Source organism: Magnolia sinica, chromosome 10 (assembly GCF_029962835.1).
Source record: "Magnolia sinica isolate HGM2019 chromosome 10, MsV1, whole genome shotgun sequence".
In the NCBI taxonomy this organism is placed as follows: domain Eukaryota; kingdom Viridiplantae; phylum Streptophyta; class Magnoliopsida; order Magnoliales; family Magnoliaceae; genus Magnolia; species Magnolia sinica.
In genome coordinates, this window is record NC_080582.1 from 10,294,896 (window position 1) to 10,307,019 (window position 12,124).

Here is a 12,124-nt window from a genome sequence, read left to right on the forward strand (position 1 = left end):
GCCACCTGCATATTTAGTGCGGATAGGAGGTGGCCCAGCTGATAAAAGGACATACCTCGTTTCAATTCTCATGGTTTCCTGTGGTGGGGTCCACTTGAGCTTTAGATATATTTTGGGCTCATGGATCCCACAATGTGGGTACCCGTCAAACAACTTTTTTTTTTTTGTTAATTTTTAAGAAGAAAAAAATATATTGCATGTGCACGGTGGGATTTGAGGGTTTCGATTGTGGACAGTTATTTGATACTCAGTGTCATGGTTGATACATTAGTATTTGGAATTGCACTTGGGCGTGCCTTAGCTCAAGTTCAACCGATCGAATTACGGACCTTTTATAAACAAATCATCATCCAAAATTCAAATTGATTTTTCAAAACCAGATTTTATACATTGATCAGGTCATTCCAAACGTTTATTTGGCTTATCTGTTAAATGTCAACCTGATATCAAGTAGTTAAATCACTATAAATTTTAACTCATATTGCATCTAACTTGTGCTCCACAAATTGGACGGTTGGATTTGAGATACTTTTATGCCACGTTTACATCATCCATCACCCCATCATCACCGTAAACAAGTGTTATGTATCAACCATCGATCTTCCGTGTTGTTCATATCAACCATCAGTCCACAATTCAACTCATTTCCTCTTTCAGGCACCTTTTGTGTGGGGCCCACCGTGTTGTATCTACCATCCAACCGTGGATCAAGCAATCTCCACTTTGAAGATGAGATGCTCAAAAAATTAGGAATGTACAATAATCAAGATGGCCACACCATAGAAAACAATGTACAACCATCCTCGAATAATCTAGATTCAGGCGCTAGCCAATTTTAGGGTTTGATGAATAAAAAAGGCTAATTGTTATTATCGGTTAGTAACTACTAATTATAAATTAATTGAAATATAAGATATTTATAAATGAAAAGGTCTTAAATTCGACCAGTTAGACTATATATAAGTGATAGTCCACTCAGCCATTAACTTCCAACCTTTCATGTGTGTGTAACATCTAACTTAACCAGTGCATTGGCCTTATCAAGAGTATCACCTTGTAAAAAAAAATTTTAAAAAAAATATCTACTCATCAAGTTTATTTATGATATTTATTAATGGCTTGAAATTGTTTTATATAGTGTGGACCACTTGATAAAAAGATGAGGTTGATTTTTGCATTAGCTGATCAGGTGTACACGAATTGAACTGAGTTGAGCTAAGCACAACTTGACTCAGCTCAGCCACTTGCTGACCCCAGCTTGAACTTGGCTCGGCTCGGTCCTCGAGCCTAACTGGCTAGCTCGGCTTGATTCAGTCAGCAGCTCGGGTCGGTTTGAGCCGAGTTCGCCTGTGCAGCATATTCACAAAAACATGGACTGCACATTCAAAATCTCATTGTATATAAAACAATAGCAATAGTTTTATATGCATTTCATCAAACACCTTCTAAGCAACATAAAAATTAAGAAAAAAAAATTTGTATTTGCTCCGTATACATACCTTCCTTGCCACACCACACTTCCTTGAGTCATTTTATCAAACACTTGATGAGCAAAATCAATATCAAAGTAACTAAGTAGCCAAATTGTTTGATCCGAGTTCAATTCGAGTTGGCTTCGATGTGAGTCGAGTCAAGCTTAGGCAAGCTCAAACTCGGTTCGAGATTTTTTTGAGCTCAAAAAATCAGCTCAGCTCGGCTCCAACTCAGTTTCAAACCAAGTCGAATTGAGCTTTTTTTAGTCAAGTCGAGCGAGCTAACTCGGTTCGTGTACAGCCCTACTGATCATCATGATGGGACCAATTATTTGAAAGGTTGGATGTCACATGGACTTAATAAGTTAGATATTATTGGCTAGTTGGACTGTACTTTGTGGTCCAACTGGTTGGACTTGAGACTTTCTCTTTATAAATATTTCATATATTATATAATCAAATTCAATTCAGGTTGGAGTATGGTAAGGTGCATATTTTGGATTTCTGCCACCTTCGAATGGTCAATTTAATCTTATTTTGGTGTTTGGATGGCTTAGATCATGCTTGAGTTTGTATTGAGCTGGAGTGATTTGAGATGGACTTATACTGACTTATATAAACTTAGACGTGTAATTACGACCTTTCATAAGAAAAGTTATTCTTTTGATCATTTCACCCATTGCTTGTTTAGCAATCAAGCATCTGATTATGACACAAACCCACCACCTATTACTTTAAAAAAGTTGAATTATCCAAACAACGTTAGCCCGCAAGCACTCTTTTTTAATTCGTGTTAAGCTGGCATCTTTAATGTTTTTGAAGGCCACGACATGATTATTCAAAACCTATGCTCACCAAAAGCTAGTGGATTGTGTCGTCTATATAGAGGCCATGAAAAAGCACAGTGTGAGTATACAGGCATGGGCCCACACTTAAGAGGGCAAGGTTGTCATTTCACATAAGGAGTTTTTCCTTTTTCACCACATGGTCCATGCTTTTTCACCATAGGGTCTAGCATGGTATGAACACACTGCGCTTTTTCATTGGCACTAAATAGAGTGCGTCGAACGCCTTACTGAATGTAATTTGCTATCACTTCAAATATATGCCCACTCACAGCTTGTATAGTTGGGCGTCGAGTCGAGTTGGACTGAGTTAGGGCTGACTTGATCCAGTTTTGAAATAGGCTTGACTTGAACTCACCTAACTTGGTACCGAGTCTAGCATGCTTGACTCGATTCAAGTCCGGGTCTAGCCTAGACTAATCCAGACCGAGTTTGACCTGATCACAAGTACTGAGTCGGATTGAGTCGGGTCAGATGTAGTCGGTATCCACGAGTTGAAGTCACAACTCAAAACCTAAATTCACTTGCTAGAATTGCAAATTCTCCATTAGCTATATGGCATCTCAAATCTAAAATGTCATATTTGGGTTTTTTTATTTTTTATTTTTTAATGTATGAATCAAGTTTAGGTTTGAGTTGAGTCAGTACCAAGTTGGATTTCGAGTCGGTTCAAGTCAAGTTACTGGGTGACTTGAACTTGACTTGATTTGAGTTCAGATTCGACGAAGTCAACTCGATTAGAAACAATTCACCCACTTGGTTCCGATCAAGTTGGACTAATCAAGTTTGCCGAGTCAAGTCATCCCGTGCCCAGCTCTACCTACTCATCACCTAATGCCCCATCTTGACGCTGAGACCTGAAACCCAACAGCGGAGCCTGGCCTTTTGCCACTCCTATTAGCAGTCAACTACAAAAATGAGCACGTTCTGTATTATCATGAGCAGGCTATGGGTACTGCCCATTACCCCCACCAGATGTGGGGCCCACGAGGTTTATTCACAACATCCAGGCCATCCATCAGATGTATCATCTCTGAAAACCCTTAAAGGCCTAATATCCGTCCAATCCAAAACTGAAGTGGGACACAGAAAAGGAACAAGCCGGGAGAGAACGTCCACTGTTGAATTTTGATCTGACCCTTCATCTCATCTAGCCTAGAGAAATATTCTAAAAAGCATGGATTCCATATGGACAAATATGGTAGGGACCCACTAATCAACGGTGGGTGTTCCTTCTCAACATGTTCCCATGTTTTGTGGCCCACATGAGTTTTAGATTGGGATGATTTTTTTAGGGTCAGAAATTTTTTTGGTGATGCATTTGATGGAAAGATTGGATCTTGTGATCACATCATTGGGCCCCACATCGGGCGGATACAGGGTGGTTTGGGTGCCACTGGAGCGCACCCACCATGTTGAAAGTGGCTTTGATGTAGAGCCATCCAGACCATCCAAATGGTGGATCTCATTGTTGATTGAGCCTGTGTCTAGAGTCAAATTGATCAAGCAATCCTAACCATCTAATTAATAGCACTATTTAATGGAAAAATGTTGTGCTGGGATCTTTAAAGGCTTTGCTCATGGGGTCTTCTCTAAATCTTAAATGCATATCATTAACTAGAGTAGATTGTTCACTCCCCAAGTATAGGGTTGTGATGTAGTAATAAACTCGGTGAGACCGAGGTCGAATCCCAAGGGACTGATACCTGTACGTTATCTGAAACTAAGTAGAACTAGAACTAGAATGAGATGAAATCTAATTCGAGTTGTAATATGAGGAATAAGAGTGAAATATTATTTTAAAACTTAAGGAATTCAGGAAAAGAAAACTAGGGATTCAGAGGATCCACTTGTAGAGATTAGGGAGATCTTATGCCTGCTTCAAGAACTCAACTGGACTTAGAGTCTCATCTTCATCCAGTTAAAGAGTGTAACCATGGAAATCAAGACTGAACTTCCTTTGATAGTTTTCAAGAGATGAAAGGTATATGAATTAGAATAGATTCCATTACCAAACCATACCCAAGAGACAAAGTAAACAATAGAATTAAACTAATTGCCAACCAATCAATAATATATGAAGGTTAGGAAGGGTACCGTCACCTAACTATGCCCAGGAGACGATGGTGAACAATAGGACTTCCTGACGTCATAAACATAAAAAGGAAAAGAACATGCTCAAAGCCATTGCAAACCCATTGTAATTTCAGTCACAACAGACCATTAAAGACTAAAAACATTCCCATAATCAAACTATAACAACATCCATTTAGTATAAATAAAAAGCACAAGCAAAGGGTCTCCCATCACGCTACAGGCTTCATCTCTTAACCCTAGCTAAGAGGTTTAGCCAGACATGGATGGGCTGGATCTCTTAAAAATAAAATAAACAAATTAAAATAAAAATAACAGGAAAAAGAAAAAGAAACAAAACTCTCTATCCTTCTGTCTCTCTCACGTTCACCGCATCTCCCCCCCTTCCCCTCTCTCTCACGTCTCCTTTTATAGATTGATGGGGTCAGGCAGTGCACAAGGAGGTCGGTGGAGTTTCCGCACTCTATGCAGAAATTTTACACAGCAGCACCCTCTTACGCACGTCATTCTTGCATTGAACCTTGGCGAGACCCATGATCGGATCCTCATGAGAAATCCACGCCGTCCATTAGACTCACAAGAAAAAATCACTCAGAGACTACTAGTTTTAGACAGCTAATGACGTGGCCCTCTTACCGGTACAGTTCACCGTCCATCTTCCGTTTGGATGAATAAAAACTGATCTCCACTGTCTTCTAAGATTCGGCCATCTAGGCTTGGATGAGAGGGACCTTGGGCTCTTAATAGACGGTCCAGATCCAACCGATGAAGTACGGTGGTGGCCCATAAGATTTGCCTGCAGGCTCTGTAGCGAAACAGAGCCTACGTGTTCAGCGCTGTGATGGTCGGTGGACCCCCGATTGATGTCGGTTGAAAAATCCACACCGATCATTGAACTTTACTTGAAAAAATAATTGGAAATGGATAATTTTTTATTAGAATCGGTGTGGCCCACGTCATTTTCTATTCCGCCGTCCATTCTGTGATTGACAGTGCTCTTACATGCTTACATTTGCATGAGTCCGAAGAGAAAGCTTGGAGATGGTCAGACTCCCCTCTGGAGCAGATGGACGGCTCATATCATTCAAAGGAGCAAGGGGTGGGCCCCACTGAGTGAAACCGGCGGTCTCACGTCCGCCGCTGTGAGCATTATCTGGTTTGAGAAGAAGAGTCGGTCAGCACTTGCTGACCGACTTTCGGATGTTTGGTGCACGCCCGGTGCACCTGCATACCTTGCACATGCACTACATGTATGGGTCCCACAGAGATGTTTGTGAGAAATCTACTCCGTCCATCCATTCTGCCATATCATTTAAGGCATTGAGTCAAAAATTGAGGCATATCCATATGTCATGTGGGCGCAAAATCGACGGTTTATGGGTTGATCTATCCGTTGGGCCACTTCTACTGGGATCCAATGGCTGAAATTTGACGTGTACGGTTAATTTATGGTCCTCAGGCCATTTATGGAGTTTCGAGCCGATTTTTGGGCCACTTGAGCTTCAGTTTCTCGATTTTTTCAGATCTTTGGTATGTAATTCCATCAATCTTGGTCCCTTGGAGTCCGTCCCTTGCCTTTAGTGTCATCAGAGCGTTAAATTCATGCTTTAAGCTCCCTTTTCAGTCCATGCTCGTAAATACACTCTGCATCACAAACATGATTAAAGCGGGCCATTAAACGGTATCATGTTCGTAAATCCAAGCAATAATTGGGATCTAATATGCAATATTTGACCCCCAACAAATCCATCACATCAAATGTCAAGTGAGGGTTGATATTCCTAGCTTCAATGGCCAACTACACATTGAGGATTTTCTCAATTGGCTTTCCAAAGTTGAGCGATTTTTCGACTATATGGACATCCCTGAAGCAAAGAAGGTCAAGCTTGTGGCTTACAAGTTGAAAGGAGGAGCTTCAGCTTGGTAGGAACAATTGCAACTCGCGCGAACTAGGCAAACGAAAGCACCAATCCGTACCTGGCAGTGGATGAAGCAGCTACTACGTGCCCGATTCCTCCCTAGCGATTACGATCAGGTATTATTCCAACAATACCAGAATTGTCGACAGGGTAGACGGTCGGTGAGAGAATACGCAGAAGAATTTTGCCTGGCCGCGCGTAACGATTTGGTCGAGATTGATCGCCGCAAGTCGCCCGATTCAACGGTGGATTGCATATGGCTATCCAGGATCGAGTCCAGATGCGGTCCTCTAGACGATGAATGATGCGATCAAGTTGGCTACTCGGGTAAGCGCAACTCAACGTCCTAACATACGTACCTATCTCTATCGTAAGGATCCGGTGGCGAGTTTGCCCGGGAACTGCATAGCCTAAGGGGAAGGAGCCCGTAGGAGCACGCACTCAACCTCCTAGTTTGAGAACCAAATCAGGGAAGCGGGCAAGCTAAACCCTAAAGGGGCATATGCTGTTGGTCCAAATAGAATCCCGAACCCCTATGCTCGGCCAAGACCCGATAACTGCTATCGTGTGGCCAACCGTGCCACCTATCAAATACTTGTCCCCGGCGAAAAGTGGCAAACCTCGTCATCAATGATGGTAGTGCGATAACGCTTATGAAGATCCGGATATTGAAGAACAGGAGCACACCACCGAGGACGAGGCGGATGATTCAAGTTGGGTTCAACAAGATCACGACGAGTTGCTCGTCGTGAGGCGACTATTATATGCGCCAAGAAAAGAAGTGCATCCACGGTGGCATAACATCTTCCGCACTAGGTGTACGGTGAATCGAAAGGTTTGTGACGTGATTATTGACAGTGGGAGTAGCGAGAACATCGTCTCCAAGGTCATGATGAAAAAATTGTAATTGAAAACGGAGCGTCATCCCTCTCCATATACAATCGGTTGGATCAAGAAGATCAGCGAAATAAAGGTAACTGAACGGTGCACCATATCCTTTTCAATTGGTAAATATTATAAGGATGAAGTAGTATGCGATGTGGTTGACATGGAAGCATGTCACATACTACTTGGTCGGCCCTAGTAATTTGACCGTGACGCCACTCAAAAAGGGCTAGATAATATATATATCTTCGTCAATGACGGCTAGAAGACTATATTGGCCCCTATAGATCCAAAGAGACCACCTGAAACTTCTAAAGTGGAGGGTCATTTTCTCTTAACCATACAGGACTTCGTGGAAGAATCAAAGGAAACAAGACAGACTTAAGCATTAATTATAAAAGGAAAAGAACTCGAGCCTACCAACATCCCTGAAAGACTAAGGCCCCTACTACATGAATTCAAAGAAATCTGGCCCGATGATCTTTCCGATGGGTTACCCCCTATGCGGGATATCTAACACCATATCGACTTTGTCCCTGGGTCTAGTTTACTTAATCGTCCCCATTATCGAATGAGTCCAAATGGGTGCGAGATTTTGCAGGGACAAGTAGAGGAGTTGATCCGTAAGGGTCTTATTCGAGAGAGCATGAGTCCATGTGCTGTACCAGCTCTATTAACTCCAAAGAAAGATGGGAGTTGGCGCATGTGTGTCGACAGCCGAGCCATCAACAAAATCACCATAAAATACAAGTTTCCTATACCACGGTTGGACGATATCTGGACATGCTAGAGGGTGTAAAAATATTCTCTAAATTAGACCTAAGAAGCGCTACCATCCGATTCGAATACGGTCGGGTGATAAGTAAAAACGGCCTTTAAAACCAAGGAAGGATTATACGAATGGATGGTCATGCCCTTCGGTCTTTCGAATGCACCAAGCACATTTATGAGATTGATGAACCAAGTTCAAACCTTTCATTGGGCGGTTCGTTGTGGTTTACTTCGATGATATTTTGATATACATCAAGACGAAGCCACCCATATGGAACACCTCAAGAAGGTCCTTCGAGTGCTCACTAAAATAAACTGTACCTCAATTTAAAAAGTGCAGCTTCATGATGATAGCCTATTATTCTTGGATTTTGTCGTAACATCCACGAGCATTTGGGTGGATAAGGAAAAGGTGAAGGCAATCAGAGAATGGCCGGTTCCTACAAATATTCACGAAGTGCGAAGTTTTCATGGACTGGCAACATTCTATCATCGGTTTGTGAAAAATTTCAGTACCATTGTGTCACCAATCACAGATTGCATGAAAAAAAGGTAGTTTCAATGGACTGATAAAGCCAACAGGAGCTTTGTCGAAATCAAGCACAGATTATCTACGACCCCGGTTCTTACACTTCCCAACTTCGACAAACTGTTTGAAGTCAAATGTGATGCCTCATATGTCAGAATTGGGGGAGTTTCGTCTCAAGAAGGTAGGCCGGTAGCCTTCTACAGTGAGAAACTTAGCGATGTACGTAAGAAGTGATTTACATATGAGATCGAGTTATACCCAGTGGTCTAGGCACTACGACACTGGCGACATTATTTGATTCAAAGGGAATTCATACTTTACACGGACCATCAAGCTCTCAAATTCATTAATAGTCAAGCTAACATTAACCGTGTGCATGCTAGATGGATCTCATTTTTGCAGGAATTCACGTTTGTACGAAAACACAAGTCAGGGCAACAAAACAAAGTAGTTGATGCACTAAGTCGCCGTGCAACTTTGTTAGTCACTATGAGCAATGAGGTTGTCGGGTTCGAGCGCCTCAAAGACATGTATGCCAATGACGACGACTTTAAAGACGCATGGGTTAGGTGCCAAGAAGGTCACCCCGGCGACTTACATATGTAAGACGGGTTCCTTTTCAAGGAAAATCGACTGTGAATCCCGAACAGTTCACTAAGGGAACAAATATCCAAGAGCTACATGGAGGTGACCTCAGTGGACACCTTGGGCGAGACAAGACGCGAGCTCTTGTGGAAGAATGGTATTACTGGCCGCAATTAGTACATGATGTGGGAAAGACAGTTCAATGTTATTATATTTGTCAGACCTCTAGGGGGCAATCTTAGAATATGGGCCTCTACACCCCTTTACCCGTGCCTGATTGCCCTTAGGAGGATTTATCTATAGACTTCGTCTTTGGTCTCCCACGAATACAACATGGCATAGATTCAGTGCTCGTGGTAGTAGATCGTTTCTCCAAGATGGTGTATTTTATCCCATACAAGAAGACTCTCGATGCAACACACGTGGTGAATCTATTTTTCAGAGAGGTTGTACGGCTATATGTAGTTCCCAAGACTATTACTTCTGACCGTGACATGAAGTTCATAAACCACTTTTGGCAAACTTTGTGGACTCGATTCGATACACGACTTCAGTTTAGCAATGCCTACCACCCACAGACTGACGGTCAAATTGAGGTTGTGAATCGCACATTGGGAAACCTCCTTCAATACATTTCAAGTGACAAACCGAAGCAATGGGATTTGGCAATGTCTCGAGAAGAATTTGCATTTAACAACATGATGAACCACTCCACAGGAAAGTCCCAATTTCAGATTGTTTATGGTCGAGTGCCTCACCACTCACTTGACTTGGTCCTTTTGCCCAAGCTCCCAGGTATGAGCATTGCAGCGGAACATATGGCTGAAAAGATCATGGGCATTCATGCGAAAGTACAAACCAAGCTATATGCCTCGAACAAAAAGTACAAGGAGCAAGCGGACAAGCATCGGTGATAAAAAGTGTTCGAGGTGGGTGACCAAGTAATGGTCCATCTGCGTAAAGAACGATTTTCGACTGGAACATATAGCAAGTTGAAGAATAAAAAGATTGGACTGGTACCAATCATTCGAAAGATCAATGACAATGCTTATATTGTTGATCTTCCAGATGACATGGCAATCTCACGGACTTTCAATGTCGCGGACCTAACCGAGTATCATGAACCAGTGCAGGATGAGAACTCAAGGACGAGTTCTTTTGAAGTGGAGGGGACTAATGTAGAGCAGGTCGCGGACAGTTTCATGGTCAAGATGGATCAAAAAAGGCCCGGTCGACGACAGAAGTGATCCGGACCATCGGACATTAGATCGGGCATATCTTGCAATCAAGAATGAGTTATCTGATGTAAAATATATGATTTTGGGGTAGAACGAGCTATTTAGCCAACCAACCCTGCTATGCCTGGTTGCTCAGCCCGAAATTGCAAAAAATCCCTTGATCGACGGTCATTTCCCTATTTTAATTTCGTTTTTACTATAAATAGTAAGTTTTAGTTTGATTATAACTCTTCATCCGTCGGGCTTTAGGAGTTGCGCCCAACGTGAAAAGAGCTTAGAATAATTAGGAGAACGGTTTGGTGAAGCCAAATAGGACACTTACTATTTTTGGCCGAAAACCTTGCGCACTAGTAGACATCACGACCGTCTATAAATAGTAAGTTTACTATTTATAGTAAGTCGCGGATTCTAGGAGTTTGAGTTGTAGTTTGATTCTGATTTCTTTCCCATTGCTTGGTACCCCTATTTAAAGGGTTGTGAACTCGTTTTTACTCATTCATTAATCAATTTTGAATTTATTAGAATTTATTTCTATTTTCTGCTTTCTTTCCTCATGGATTCGAGAAGTCTCTGTGAGGAGTCCAGAGAAGCTTCGTCTTCAATCTCTCTTTGTGCTCAAACCAAACAACCCTTAGATTAAGCTGAGGCTCATAATAAATATTTTAGAAACAGGCTTGGGCTGAACCATTTTGGACTACCACGAGCCTATATAGAATATTTTAGTTGGGGTGGATGCTACACACCATGACGGGCTTTAGAATATGGTTATCCTGCAATGCGGTACTAGAACCTATGACCTTGTATTGAAACTCCAGAAAGTCTACCATTGAGACACAACAAGTACAAGCATCTCTCTCTCTCTCTCTCTCACTACCATTCTACACACTATATACAAGCATATCTCTCTCTCTCTCTCTCTCTCTCTCTCTCTCTCTACCATTGAGGAGTACTATATACAAGCATATCTCTCTCTCTCTCTCTCTCTCTCTCTCTCTCTATATATATAGAGAGAGAATGCTCCCTTGTGTACCTTCTTATGTAAGCACCCATGCACACCTTTGCACATGTGTCGTAGACACATAATCCAAACAGTCCACGTGATGCACCACCCCGTAAAACCTTGTGGGGCCAACTTCCAGCCTGATATAAAACTCTAGTGCGCCATACAAAAAAGAATGCAAATTAAGGGAGGAAACTATTTCCTTTCGCCATGGCCCACCAGAGTTTTGTATCGGGCTGAAAGTTGGGCCCATAAGATTTCTAGGGGTGTCAAATCACATGGACCGTTCAGATTCTGTGTCCATGACATGTGTGAAAAGGTATACACAAGTGCTTACATAAGGTGCGCAGGTGAGCATTCCCCTCTCCCTACATACAATGCTCACCGGTTCTCACAAGAACTTGTGAGAACTTTTTAAGAACTCATCACACATGATTTGGGCCCAACATCACTTGATTTGTCTCTCTTTTGCCATGGCACCCTAAAGTTTTGGATAGGAGTAAAATTCACGCCTGAGAGTTTCATGGGGTGCTGCATCACATGGACAAGATTTTGGGCCCAAATATGTGTAATGAGTTCTAGAAAAGTTCTCACTATATATGATTTCCACGTTAAGATAGTTAATTTAGCTTTATTTTGGAGTTTGGACTCATATAATTAGGAATATTCAAAGATAAAAATAATTAGTCATTGAGCTTCAAAGTTAGGCTCACCCATAACTTGTTTGGTAACCAGGGTATCCAATTAAAACACAAGCACACCACCCATTACTTAAAACAAGTTAAA